Source organism: Dunckerocampus dactyliophorus, chromosome 1 (genome assembly GCF_027744805.1).
Source record: "Dunckerocampus dactyliophorus isolate RoL2022-P2 chromosome 1, RoL_Ddac_1.1, whole genome shotgun sequence".
NCBI lineage: Eukaryota > Metazoa > Chordata > Actinopteri > Syngnathiformes > Syngnathidae > Dunckerocampus > Dunckerocampus dactyliophorus.
The window spans coordinates 32,342,241-32,357,981 of NC_072819.1; the positions used below are offsets into that span (position 1 = coordinate 32,342,241).

Consider the following 15,741-nt stretch of genomic DNA (forward strand, 5'->3'; position numbering starts at 1 on the left):
TGTCTAGGGAGGGGCAGTCGCTGTGTGTGACTCGCCATTCACAGAGTGTGAGGTCACCACGATTACGGATAATAAGGAGTTGTATTCGTTTCATGCTCGTGCTTGTCAAATATGCATTATGCGTAACGGACACTCGTAAACGAGTATCCGGCTCATCCCTAGTTAATATACACGTCTCATTATATGTGAATGGAGCGTTGCTGGTGCTTTTTGGAGGTTTTTCAGAAGGCTTTATAGGCGGAATAAGTGTTTCCCATTACGTGCATTCTTATCTGTCTTTCTAGCTGTTTTTATATCTTTAGAACGCACAGGAAAGAGAAAGACGTGTCATGTCTCACATACGGATTGTGGGTGATGAAATGCAGTTTTCCTTTAATACAGCAATTTCCTACACTCTTGCCTGGAGTTTTTTCCATTTATCTTAGCTTATTAAGAAAAAACAACTGTGGATTTGAATGAGGCTAAAATTAGATGTATCCCCTGTAACTTTACTTGTAGTTCACTTTAAAATGGTTTGAGTCTTCAGGTAAAACCAAACCACTTCTACAGTACAACAATTGGAGCAGAATAGGAGGAAACATCATATTTATATGAATATGCACAAGTGTACAGTATTAAAAACAACTAGAATGCATCAGAGAACATGGCTTTCACACACAAATGTTTCAACCTCTGGACCACCCCTCCACCCCGCAGTTATGCAATGACCTTAAAGTTGGATCCCCTGTTGATCTTTTGTTCTTGGGCATAAAGCTGGCTTTTATGTCTGCCCCTCTGCTTCTATGGCAGCCCCAGACTGACTCCAATAAAGTCTGTTGTCAGCTTGAATGAATATATCATGCAGAATGACAGTCGGTCTTCCCCACTGCTGAGTGACAGAGTGGAATCACTCCTTACAGCAGAATCCATATGTGTGACACACTCAGGGCAGCACACACAACTTTCCAGCGGCGAGTGCTCCCACTGTAGTTGTAGTAGTAGCAGTACTAGTTGTGGATTTGCTGTGCTAGTTTCTCCTCTCAAACTCTTAGCGGCGGAATTATCATCAGAACAATGTATTGAAACAACTTAAAGGGATAGTTCAGATATTTTGACATGAAGTTGTATGACATCCCCATCAGCATTGTAGTTCATTAACAGCGACTTACCCCCCACTTGGTCTCCTAAGTCCAGTTCTGGTCAGATTTCCATGATGAAGAACATAGTTCCACTTAGTTGCTAGGGACAATTAAGTAAAGAATTTGGCTTCTCAAAACAATATGCGTTCAAAAGATCAAAACATTTGCATCACAAAAAGGCCTTCTCAAAACCTCACAAAACACTCTGTTATATTTGTCTCCCGCCGTATCCCTGCGCACTGTCGCCTGTGCGTTCATGTGAATGTGACGAAGACACTCGTCACATCTTCTTCCGCTGTGGAACACATACACAAACAAGATGGCCACGGCGCTCCGTCGTGGGAGTAGATGCGAGCGTCTTCGTCACATACACAAGAACGCACAGTCGACAGTGTGCGGGGATACGACGGGAGACAAAAATAACACTGAACGTTTTGTGAAGTCTGACTTTTTGGAGGAGGCATTATTTTGATGCAACTGTATTCAACTTTTTAATGCATATTGTTTTGAAAAGCCAAACTCTTTACTTAATTGTCCCCAGCAACTAAGTGCAACTACATTCTTCATCACCAAAGTCTGACCAGAACTGGACTTAGGAGACCAAGTGGGGGTGTAAGTCGCTGTTATTGAACTACAATGCCGATGGGGATGTCATACAACTTCATGTCAAAACATCCGAACTATCCCTTTAAGTAACAGTGCACTCATAGGCCCAATTCTAATCTTTATATAAAGAAACTAGATATAATTTGAACTTGGAACTGTTTCAGGCTGACTGTTCAATATGCACCAATGGCTGCATGCAAAAAAATATTGTTTTTACAATGCATGTCTAGCTTCCTGAGTTCAAACTACGTCTCCCTACACGGAAAATCAACACTGTAGTTTGTCACATTCCTGCAGACAGACACAGTCAAGAAAAACAATGACGGGTAATTAAACGTGTTACAACTGCTTTATGAGCATATTATGTGAATTACATCATTGTACTTTTTGTTTCTTATGTGTCAATCTTGAACTGAGAGAAGCATCGAGATCACACGAAAGATAATGTCATGCTCCACCTGACATGTACGTATTATCCACTTTTCACCCTGGAGGTTTGAAGGTTGGCTGTAAAATGTTTCAACTCTGGTTGAAGTATCCTGATGCAGCATAAACCACCACTTACGTTTTCTGTGCCAGTAAAGATATAACATAAGATTTATTGTAAAACTTGCCCATTTTGCACCCACACTTTTGACAATAACATCGCTCTAAAGAATGAAATTACAATTCGCTGGTGCTCCCTCTGCGGCAAAGATTAAGTTGTGAACTGATGTCTGAAGCTACACACAGAGATGCAACTTTCATATTAATTATTCTGATTACTCTCAATTATTCTCACTACTCATTTCATTTTCTGTAAGTCTGTAATATTTGATAGCAAATGCTAACTGGACCTAATACATGAACTGTGTGTCTAATGAATGCTACGTAGCTAATGTATTCTGGCTGACATACAGTATTACCGGTACTCAGGTTATGTAAACAACTTCTGAGGAATTATGTGTAATTGATTCAAAATGAAATGTGAATTATTGAATGATATCAAGTACTTTGATTACCTGTAAACTTAGTATTTCACATTCACAGTTTCTAATCATTAGTATTTAGTATAGCGGTTTCAAAGTTTACCGGTTAAATTTTATATATATGTGTGTGTGTGTGTGTGTGTGTGTGTGTGTGTGTGTGTGCGTGTGTTATAGTAAAAGATAGATAGATCATGTCGACTTGTAACTTGCATCCTGAAAGTGTGTGCACCCCTGATATACATGTACAACGTACATAAATACTCATATTCATAAATATAGTAAATATAGTACACCTTTATATATTTATAAATATATTTTTTTGTTTATAGTAGGAGGTAGATCTTTGGGACTTGGTCATTTTAAAAGTAGTTCGCAGGCTACACCTCTGATGTACAATGATTTCTCGGATTAGAACAATACATCTCTTATAACACATATTTAGAGGAGGTGTTATACTTTAAAATATAAAGCAGGTCTTAGCAGGTAGAGTAATTCCAGTCCACTGAGTATGACCACCTTCGCCTGCATGCCCCTTTTAAGGTGTCATTAGGGTATAAAATGACTGCAAGTCAGTAAAAAAAAAAAATAATTGGCAGATGTATGCGATGGGAGCACATCTGGTGTCAAGCATGCCAGTTGGTTAAATTTGTTAGCCCAAATGGAGTCCACAAAGCATCTTCCCAGACAAACGTAGAAGCAGGAAGCTAGAAAGCAAGACTCTGTCCAGGGGAAGCTGATTGCGCAAGAGGAAAGGTTGGTGGGGAGATATGAGCAGAACAAGGAGCAGCGATCACTATTGAGTCGAGCATCTTTGCCTGTTTTGACAGGCCAAGAAGAAGGACGGGGGGGTCACAAAAAAAGAAACAAGGACTATGAGACAGGTGCGAGGAGACAGTGGCGAAAGGGACGTGGTGCCTGAATGGCGTGAGAAAGTCCTTCGCTCTCTGTGTGTTGATAGGGCGCTGAAGATGAGGAGGGCTCAGCACCGCAGACCAGGGGGGATTTACAGGGCTTTGCTTCTTCCTCTGTGGAGGGAGCATGTCACTGCAGAACCTCTTCCCCCAGGCATGGTGCCCCTCTCCCCATGCACCCCTGCAAGTTCAGTTACATGACTGTGATTACAGGCTATGAAAGGATTCCCTGCACCCAACTTTATTGTAAAAGGCCGCCTCTATAGAAAGAGGATCAAAACCGCAAAACCACAAAAAAGTCTCCATTCTCCTTCTCAGCCTACATGCTAATCTGCTAATTTTCTCCAACACAAAGCCCTTTTCTCTAGGATCATCCCTTCTCCACATGGCTCTATGCCTCCATTCCGTCCCACTGCTTTCTGCAGCCATCTCCTCCTTGCCTTGGTCGTCCTAAAGAGACTGATGAGCTATGACCGGCCATCACACAAAAGCAACACCACTGCGAGGGCAAAAGACGGATAGATAACCCGTGCGTGGGCCACAGCCGCTTCAGGCAGCTGCATGACGATGATCAGGCTATCTTCCCATCAGACCTTGCTTCCAGCGCGTCCCCAGGCCACCACACCCGCTGACAAGGGGCAGTATACGGTACATGTTTCCCGGCAGCTAAACAGCAAGGTTTAATGAAAGGCAGTGATTGTGTGTGTACATGTATGTGTTTGTGCGTGTTTAGAGATCAGAGCGTCCAGATTGTCAATGTTATATTAAAAATCGTCTAGCCTATTTTATTATGAAGCCACATTCCAGCATAGATCTCTTCAAATTACTTTCCAGCATCAACAAAAGCAATATAATAATTTGTGCATGTCACTATTATGAGCCTTGGGGCCACATTAGTGAATTTCCCCGCTGTGGGATAAATAAAGTACAAATACAATACAATTAATGACAATTTAACAGTATGAATAGAGGGAGTGGCTTTTCATTTGCAAGTGTTAACTATTTAAAGCTGTCAAGTTTTTTTCCTTCTCACCTAAAAAAAGTCGAGCCCAGCAGGAGAAAGGCATAGATTTGCATGATTGAAACCAATTTTGGTCCTCTTGATGTCATTTTAATGCGAGTGTTAGAGGCAGACAATTGTTGCATTAGGGTTATTTGATGTTGGAAGAGATCCTTCATGGCAAGTTCTCCTGGTGGGAAAAGTACTTACATGCTAAGACTTACTCAAACATCTGTTCCCAGTCGCTGGCTCCACCACAATGAATGTGGTTCACGCAAGAATCATAATTGCATGCAGACATGAAGCTGGTGTTGGGTTTTCAAAAAAAAAATCTGAAACAGTTTCACAGAGCAGAAAAAATGCATGAACCTCTGACACAGCATATTTAATTTAGACAACATGAAAATAAAATCATGCTTGCTGCCAATATTTAAATGAATCCATAATCCCATTCTGAAAAACTTGACACTTGTCTTTAACGCTTTGGAATATTTTATATTGGTGTTACATATGGTACAATTCCACTGATGTTCTTTGAAGTTAAAGGTGGTCCCTGCGTTACAGCCTTTCATGTTACGGCATTTGGTGGTTACGAATGTACGCCCATAAATTTATTAAAAACTTAATTTTGCTGTGTAAACACTTGACTTGTTCGAGAACAAGTTACAGCGTGCGCTGTTGATCAATATGAACTGCACGCTGCAAGGATGCAACGTTTGCCTCGTCTCACAAGCTGTGGGTGACTACTGTGTATGCCTCATTTGGAGCTACACAGAGTGAATAACATCGCCGATTGAATTTTTGCACTTCATTATGTCTCCCAACCATACGGCAGGCTCTTCTGCTGGAAATGCGGCAAGGAAATATAAAAGCCATCACCATGGAAGTGAAAATGAACATCATTAAAAGCTCCCGAGAGAGGACAAACACCCACCAAAATTGGCCGCGCTTTTGTTCATAACCGTTTGACTGTCGCTAACATCATTAAGGATAAAGATCATAACTTTGAGTATGTTAAAGGATCTGCTCCCGTGAAAGTGACAGTAATAACTAAGCAGCACAGCGGCCTTATTATTGAAATGGAAAGGTCGCTGCTTCTGCTGAAGACCAGAATCAATATCCCAGTGAGCCTTATGTTGATTCAGGAGAGGGCTAAAATATTGTTTTATTTGCTCTCCTGACTTCCTCCTCCCAGTAAGCCGCATGGACAAAGATAAGAAATTTGTCTCCTTTATTATTACGGTTTCATTTCATTCTTGTAGTTAATCTCTTTTTTTACTGTATTTTATATGTCCATGTGTTCTGTGCACAGTGTGAGTGACGTAAGAGTTAATTCCGGTCTAATTTAGGTATAAAATCCGACTTACACCAAAACTCAACTTACATCACAGTCTTGGAAATGAACTCTCTCTGAACCGACCACCTGTATGGGGGGGGGTCTTACTGCATCACTATTTCTCTGGGTGTATTACACTGCACAGTATAGCTGGGCTCAGCTTCGCTGCACTGAAGTTTGGGATGCTCCTTTTTGCACCATGACAAACTGGAAAAAGAACAAGGGCCTGTATTTGACTTTGTAGACAGACTGTATCCAAATGGAGACTGAGGGCAGGAACAGACTTCTGCAGTCAAGTGGATAATGTGGAGTATAACATTACAGCTTCCAGCCAAAAAGAAATGAAAGGAGTTATAGTTATGTCCAGGGTTGACCTATAAAGCCACGGCTTAGAAAAACACACATAAAAGGATGCCTTAATCCATCCACCCATGGACGACAAGAACACCTTCTCTTTCACTTTATCTCTGCAGGAGATAACATTAGGATGACTCAAGCAGCTGGAAGTGCATACAAATTGTAGATCCTACACAGAGAAGGTTCACAGTAAAATACAGTGCATAAACTTCGCCCCGGGGACGCTTGTTAACCACTTCCTGCACCCTAAGGCTGAATGTAAGTGAAACCAATTGATGGCAAGCTGTGAGGGGAAGTCACTGCAGCCTCTGGGAGAAGACGACAGGGTCAGACCTATAGATGGAGGTCTATAGGGGGGAGGCACTTTCGGCTTCCCTTGAGGTGAGTGAACACGAGGCTATGCATAGCTGACCAATACATTCATCATGCCCTCCTATGGGAGTTCTCGCTCAGCTTCAGTGACTTCTGACATCACTTCCTAAGGTGATGTCATGTTAAAACCCTGCTCCCGTGTCTTTCATTGCCTTAAAGGTAATTACAGCCCCCATGAATGGTGGGGAAATGACAGGCGTCCAGACAGTGTGATGCTACAGTCCACTTTCCTCCAGCATGGGTACCAGAGGTGCACTTCAAAAGATCCTCAAGAGACAAAAGCACACACATATGCCGCCACTCGAGCAGCATCGCACAATGTTACAATCAGGAACAGGGTTGGGGGGGTGGTAGTTAGAGGGAATTTAAAAAACACTGGTACTTCAGCTAAATTAGCAACCACCCTTTCAAAGTTTTAACAAAGACACTACTGTGTGAGGATGTGTATGGAAAAGTACCTGCTCTTCAATCAATGTTAATGATATAACAAAAGTAAAACATCCATCCATCCATCCATCTTCTACCGCTTATCCGAGATCGGGTCGCTGGGGCAACAGCCTAAACAAGGAGGCCCAGATTTTCCTCTCCCCGGCCACTTCGTCCAGCTCCTCCAGGCGGATCCCGAGGCGTTCCCAGGCCAGTTGGGAAACATAGTCTCTCCAACATGTCCTGGGTCTTCCCCAAGGCCTTCTACCGGTCGGACTTGCCCTGAACACCTCCCCAGGGAGGCGTCCGGCAGGCATCCTGACCAGATATAAAACATTTCACTGAATAATGATAATGATAATGATAATGATTTTTTAGATAATCAACCATTTTATTTTGTGAATTCTTATTGTCCAAAGTGTAACTTGTGGTTATTTTTAAGGCTATATTTACTCCATGCAATGTGACTGCACGCAGAAGAAACAGTTCTTGAGGGAGTCTAACTGGTGGGAATGAAGCAGGCAAACAAAGATTAGGTTTAAATGAAAAGGTATATTATAAATGTGTTGCAAAAGGGGTAAGTGGAACAAAATATAACAATTAAACAGCCGGTAAAAAACAATGATTTAATAAACAGAAAATCATAGCTTTTACTTGCTGTAAGTTGCTGGATATAAGGGCCTTTTCCTGGGAAAAAAGGCAAACTAAATAATACTTTGATGGGGTTTGAGAGTTCCTTGAGTCTCGTTGGTAAAAGTTCATTAATCAGTTCAGTTCAGGGGTTTCCCTCTTGGGAAGAGATCCCTAATCCATTGATAGCGAAGGAGAAAAAAAAAAAAAAAAACAGTACTACCAGCTCGCCACTTCGTTATGAAGGAAAGAGTCTTGGTTGCAAAACAAAGCTGTGCAAAAAAAAAAAAAAAAAACATGACCTGTAAATATTTCATATTGTCAAAAAGTTTTCTGGTGAACAAGGTTTCAATAATTCACACATCAGTTCAATATGGCAATAAAGATCATTACCTAATTCATTCATATTTCTGTTCATAGATTCAACAGCATTTCAATCAGATTACGTAGCATCCATTATACACGGTGCATGTTCTACTACTGGTTAGCATTGAGTTTAGCAACCATTAAAGACACAAACAGAGACATTTTTAAAAAATTTATAAATAAACAGCCAAAATCAAGGTAACACAACAAAAACTTAAGCCAGTGACACCACTAGTCACTTATTTACTTGTTTAATTTATTATTGTGTGACTGAGGGACACATTTCCGCAATGGAGTTCATGGCGCAATCGGCGCAACAAGTAACTTTTCCACATAGTGGCTTCTAATACGTTAGGTGACAATTGTGAAACGTGTGTGCATCTTACTGCAAAGTTGTTTTATCCGTCAGCCACAGCAGCAGCAGGTGGTTGCTTGCACGCTGGGATTTCATTGCGAATCAGGAGGGGACTGCTGTTGTGGTATGTAAGTGCTACGTTACAACGGCTACACGTTGCGGTGTTCAACTTGCTGTTTAGCCACATTTTGTTTGCTTTTTCACAGTGTTTTTTGCATTTTGTTTTCCTTCTCTTTCGTCGCCTTGTGGCTTTCTCTAGCCTCTTCAAACATCTGCTTCCTTCTTCGTCCTCTGCGTGGGTGACGTACGCGCAATGGTGATGTAAGAGATTCCTCAAGGCAGAAAAAAATCCTTGATTACTTTTCGGAATCGAGGTACTGGAATTATTCGAGTAGTCGTTGCAGCCCTAAACTAAAGTCTAGTGGCCTGTTACTTCGAGACTTTTTGCAAAGTTTCCCTTTTTAATTACCTTTTATTTCAAAATTGCTATCAATTCAAATAAGTGTACAGTACCTGGATATACTATAGCGTAGGCAAGGTATAGCGTAACGATTCGAGTAATTAGAGTGCCTCAATTACAAAATATGCTGGAGCCTATCCCAGCTGACTTCGGGCGAGAGGTGGGGTACGCCCTGGACTGGTCACCAGCCAATCGCAGAGCACATATAGACAAACAACCATTCACACTCACATTCATACCTATGGACAATTTAGAGCCGCCAATTAACATAACATGCATGTTTTTCAAATGTGGAGAAAACCCATGCACGGACAGGGAGAACATGCAAACTCCAAACAGAGATGCCCAAGCGGAGAATCGAACCCAAGTCTTCCCGATCTCCAACATGCTAACCACTCGGCCACCGTGCGGCCCACTGTCAAATGTGTGGCAGTTTATTACGATGGTAACGTGACATCATACAGGGTTTATTTCATCTGCAAAAACACAGAGCTGTGAGTTATGAAGATGAAAAATAAAAACATTTTAGCTCACTAATCAGTAGCTGCTCATTTCTAGCAGACAATACTGTGTAATGGAACAAGAAAGTGTGTGTCTCACTCACTTAGCTGAGAGTAATGTGTTCCACTCCATGCTGAACACAGCAAAAACTCAATATCTTATAAAGAATATTTATCTTCTTTCTAGTCCGCCTGTCTAAGTTTAGGATTTATATATGCACAGCTATCAACATAACGTAATATGTAATTTTGTCTTTGTAATGTCCTAGTAAAGTAATTATTATTTCCCTCCTTTTCCAGTAAATAGTTACAGTCTGGGATGGATAAATTCTTCTACAAAAGTACCATGATGTAGTCCATCAGACCCAAGAAAATACACTTGCACCATGTTACATGCACATTCACAATGTCAGGAAATGTAAACAAACCCAAAATTTTCAGTGGAATACTCAGTAGAATACCCCACTAAATGGCATTAGCTTTTTGGTAACGCAAGTTAGCAGGGCGCTAGCTGGTCACTGGGAAAGATTTTCAACACACACGTAACATACGTACATTACAGCGATCTGATTTATCTTATTTATTATGTACTGTGAAAACTATGACAGGAAAAACATCATCCAGTTAGAGGCATTAAATGAATACAGAGCCACCATCCGCCAGTACGAGCCTGAACTTGTTTTCTTCAAAGAGGTGCACCAACAAATATGTACATTAGCACTCAATAAGGTCATCAAATCTTACCCTTATGCATTCCCACATAGCATCAGCATTTGGGACCAAATATGAGGTCAAAGAAAAAACAGAAATACACAGTAAAGTAGTCTTATCTGTGCATCGTGGGAAAAGATGCATTGCAAAGTTAAATGGTGCGTTCAAGAACCGTGGAACAAAGTGGAATAAGTCTCAGTGCGCATTAAACAAGCAAATATTGTGGGATTTCTAACTATATATAATTTTTTAAATAAAAAAATGGCCCAGTGGCGGAACTGTGAAGACTGCTTCACCGTAAACACTGTGGAACACATACACAACAATGGACAGGCGACAGCGCAAAGTGATACGACGGGAGACAAAGTAAGGGAAAGCGATTGTGAGGTCTGATTTTTTTCGAAAAGGCATTTTTGTGCTGCAAATATATTACTCTTTTGAACGAATATTGTTTTGAGAAGCCAAACTCTTTACTTAAGTGGCCCCACCAACTAACCGGAACTAGGTTCCTCATCACCGAAATACGAGCAGAACTCTGCTCACGGGACAAAGTGGGGGGTAAGTCACTGTTGATGCGCTCCACTACAGATGGGGATGTCATACAAGTTCATGTCAAATATTCCACCTTGAGACCAAGATCCCTGGTCTCAGCCGTGAACCTGCACAAGATCTACACCCCGCTTGCAATACACGATGTTGATCAACTGTAGTCTACACTGGCCACTAGGTGTCACTAGTAAGACACACCAGACTTGGTCGGCAATGACAGGCTTTTATTATTTTATAATTATTTATCCCACAACAGGCACAATAATACAATAATAATAAGAATAATAAGAATAAAAGTGGTCATTATTATCATCATCACCATAAGAATGCAGGCTACTGTTGTGGCCGTACTCCAGCTAGAACTCAACTCTGAATTAGAGCCCAACCGATATATCGGCTCCCTGTACCTGGCCCCTCCCCGTCATAAAGAGAGCAGCGCTCTCCTTCTGCCGCTCTGTCTAACTCAGTCCTCTGTAGGAAGAGACGAAACGCGAAAAGGAACTGCATTTTTTAACATCATGGTAAGCTGTGACTTTGTGAAACAATATAACACTACGCTTTAGTGCCACGCTGCAAGGACTCATCAAGAAGAACATTCTACAGGGTTTCCGCTACATGTAATTGATCGTGGCAGCCCACCACTACAAAATAAAAGCCGCCACACCTTAAAAATTAACTTGAAAACCATGTCAAGTAATATATTGTATGAATGTATATACAGTACTGCACATGCTATATAGATACATACACTCCTGATCAAAATCTTAAGACCAGTTGAAAAATTGCTAGAATTTGCATTTTGCACATAATGAGGTTTTACGTAGAGCTACAATATGCAAAAGCAAGAAGGGGGAGTGAGACAAAAAGGACTTTGAAAAAGTAACTTATTGAAAACAACAATTAAACTGAAATATGCTGTTTATCAGCTGATCAAAAGTTTAAGACCGTTGCTCAAAAAATAACAAAAAACTCTCCTAATCAGAACAAAATTTTTAGGACTCGGTAATGATTAGCCATCCTTGTTAATCACTTCAAAAATTGGTTTGGGCATGCTTGATGTGAGTGTTTCCAGGAGGCTAGTGGGAACATTTACATAAGGAAGTAGTACAAAACAATGTAAGAGGCCTGTATTAACTGTAAACGTAACTTTTTCCTTGCTTCCCAAGGGGTTTCAGGGACAGGCTTGTTCCCCACCGACAGTCCAGTACCTGACCCTCAACCCGGGGGTTGGGAAACCCTAATCGATGCTCTTGCAACAGTAACAGAGCAAAACTAAATCTTTTTCTCATAAAATCTCTATTTTTCCTGAAACCTGTTGCCCTGTAGTTAGTCATTAACCTGAGCTGGAGATATTGTGTAATTGTAATCGTACTGAACATTCCCATAAATCATGATGGACATAAGGACATTGCAGGAACTCAAATTAAGACAGCAAGAAATTGGCATTTTCTGGTAAATTGAACTACTTTTCTAAGGTTAAAGAAAGCAATGATGAGCAGATGAACCCGAGTTCTTTCAAACATAAAAATTACCTACATTCCCCTCTATTCATTGTTAGCTCATATAGATAGCAAAGATATACGGCCCACTTTTATCTTTACACCACCAATCGGAGGTGATTTAAGAGCTAAGTTGTTAACAGACTGCTGGTCAGATCGCCTATTGTGATGCCTTCCTTGAAAGGAGAGACCAGCCCGGTGAATTGAAAACAGTTTCAGAGTGTAAATAGCAAAGTCGGGATAAGAAAAAAAAACTTTTCCATCCCTCTGAGTCACAGCAGGGCTTTAAATAACCATTTCCCCTAAAACTCATGTCCCCATCCATGCTGTCAGACTCATTCGGCACTAGTGCTTCTGTTACTCTGCTCATATTCAAAATGGGCTGATCCATTAAACAAATGCAGTTTACGTTTAGTTGACATCCGCTGTGGCAGTTAGGCAGCACCTCACCTTCCGGCTAAGCTTATTACACACAAGAAAAAGTGTGTTAATTGATGTAAGAGGTCATTATTATGGCAGCCTCATGAACAGATGACAAAAGTGACAGGTATGGGAAGAACCTAATTGCGCAGAACGCACAGAAGATGAAACCCACTATTGTCTGTCACCAAAATGATATACTGCAAGTACCTTGGACAATTCATTCAGTTTATTTGCTTAGCAGAAAGGGGGAATTGGCTGGAGCGTGAGTTAGTGTCAAACTCACATGTTAAAGGTTTGTGGTTTGTCTGACCACACCAACACAATAAACTCGGAATACTGCTTAGGTTCTATTTTGATTGTTTATACTGTTAACTAATAAACAAAGCTTTGTCTTTAAATAGATATAAAGTTGGGTTTTTCTTACCTTTTACAAAATACATTACAATAAAAAACATACAAATATGAAGGTGACACCCTCGATCTAGATAACCATGTCACCCAATCTATTCAATGAAATATGGAAATTGAATCAAATTGTACAAAGAGGATAATGACCCTGACTATAACTGTTTGTATCCATCCATCCATTTTCTATACCGCTTCATCTTCATTAGGGTCGCGGGGGTATGCTGGAGCCTATCCCAGCTGACTTCGGGCGACAGGCAGGGTACACCCTGGACTGGTCGCCAGCCAATCGCAGGGCACATATAGACAAAAAAAAAAAAAATTCACACTCACATTCATACCTATGGACAATTTAGAGTCACCAATTAACCTAACATGCATGTTTTTGGGAATGTGGGAGGAAACCGGAGTACCCGGAGAAAACCCACGCGCACACGGGGAGAACATGCAAACTCCACACAGAAATGCCCAGGGGAGAATCGAACGCAGGTCTTCCTGATCTCCAGGCTGTTCCTGTATTGGCCAACGTGCTAACCACTAGACCTGCTAAAGCGTGTATTATCATCGTTGTAGATTTTGAGATTCAACTATTGGAGTGAGAATATACTAAATGTGGATGGCAGTTAATTAGGTGTTAGGTGACATCTATGCTCTTGCAGGAAACCACCCACCATCTTTCTTGGTCAGAATGAAACTATGCATCATGGTATCTTATCCTACCTACCACTTAAAAGTGTTTTCACCCACACTAACAAGACCCTTAAATCCGAGCGTCATCTGCCTGTCTCTACTTGTTGGACCATTGAGAAAGTGCTTGTGGCATGACAGATGTAAGGTGTGGCAAATGCTGACAGTAAACTTGCCATAAAAGCCCACATATAAAGAAAAAGAAGGCTTTACCCTGGAGAGTTTACAGATGTAGGACAGATTGAAAGGTTGGTTCAAGATTGTCATGGAGCTCAGTGATCAAGCAAGAGTCCAGACAAGAACAGACACACCCCTGAACACTGGGCTGCAATAATTAGGGCAATAATTCAGCAGATGAGGCAGAGCACACACTAGGAGCCTGTGTCCTTCCTGAAAAGGGCAATACCGTCTCCTACTCAGGACAAAATTAAAATATGTCAGCATTAAACAACACGTCTCTCCTCAAAGCCATTTAGAGAAAGAATGTCTTGTTACAATAGGTTCTTAAAAATAAGCAAATGCTGCAAATGAGACACTATGGTGAATGAGGGTCATATCAAGAATGTGTTCTTCCAGGAACAAGACCACATCGGGCTATTGGGCTTTAGCTCGTAAATCCACTGACATGTTAAGTCCAAAACCTTGCTCAAGTAAAATTTGGAGTTTAACCCTGACCCAATACAAGCATATCCAATATTCAACATTTACAGTTGATTACAATGTTCTAGATCAGGGGTGTCCAAAGTGCGGCCCGGTGGCCATTTGCGGCCAGCGACTGTGATTTTATCAGCCCGCAGCACAGTCAAAAAATTTTATTTAACACAACAGCAGCAAAAATGGGAAAATCAATCAAAAGTCAATATATTAAGAGAAGAGCTGCAATCTAGCAAGGAAAAAAAGCCCAAAAAATTAACAGCTGAAATTAGACCAGCGTAAAGCCAAAATATTAAGAGAAAAAGTTTTGTAATGACAAAAAAGTTTCCATTTTATTTGAATAAACTTGTAAAATGGGGAAAATTATAATTTTAGTTAAAATGTTGAAATAAAGAAAAATACATGATTGTTTTAGAAGATACAAAGTTATAATTACGAGAAGAAAATTTACGAGAGGAAAGCTGAAATAAAAAAAAAAACAACAGAAATGGAAAAAACAGCTGTCATTTCACGGGAATACAGAAAAAATATTAAGAAAAAAAATTCATAATCGAATGAAGAACAAAAGTCGCAATTTTACAAGAATAAAATTGTATTAGTATCGAAAAAAACGTCATTTTTAGTAGCATTTCACTTATATTACAAAAGTGAAATGCATTTTTTTCTTGGGCTACATATAGCTTCTTAGCATATCTCTATGTGTTGGTTTACAAAATATCAAAGTGGCCCTTGCATCCTTTCACTTTTCACTATGTGGCCCTCGCTGGAAAAAGTTTGGACACCCCTGTTCTAGATGATGCGAGAAGTGATCAGAATCCTTTAGAATGGTGCAAAATACAAATTTCTTCTAAATTGTCTAAAATCAGGGATATAAAACATTTTCAAAATTAAAAATGAATGAAAAACAATGGAAATGGCCAAAATAATCCGTTAATATCTCTGTCACCAATTATAAACATTGTACTTTGGTGTAGCTGAATAGCTACTGTAGTTGCAAAATCTCAAACTAACCTAGTTTAAGATTTGCCTGTATGTCCTAATGAATGATTTTGTTTCTAAATTGTGTGAGAGTGCTATCAAAGGGTTTGTTTTATTTAGTTGTCATCCAACACAATGTAGTGTTTTACTCATTCCATTCCATTCCATTCCATTCACAAAATGAAACAGTATGCCAGAAGTCACAACTCTCCGTCCATCACTCAACAGACAAACCAGATAATTGTGATGAAAGGGTACTCCAATGAGGACAGTTAGTTTCAGATATCTTAGGTCTCTTTTACAATGGAAACACCCAAAAATGTGTACTGTACCAAATCAGTCAAACCAAACAACATGGTGCAAACAGGCTTAATGACAGGACCAAAAGTGTTACGACTGCGTTTGGTGGGACATAAAAAACAATGAGGTA

The 15,741-nt window shown here is 40.4% G+C and overlaps 1 protein-coding gene across 5 annotated transcripts in view; it reads right to left on the reverse strand.

The window, feature by feature from the left end:
• lrp1ab (low density lipoprotein receptor-related protein 1Ab) overlaps window positions 1-15,741 on the reverse strand; it is a 114,032-nt gene that overhangs the window by 80,532 nt on the left and 17,759 nt on the right. The gene's annotated exons all lie outside the window — the stretch shown is intronic.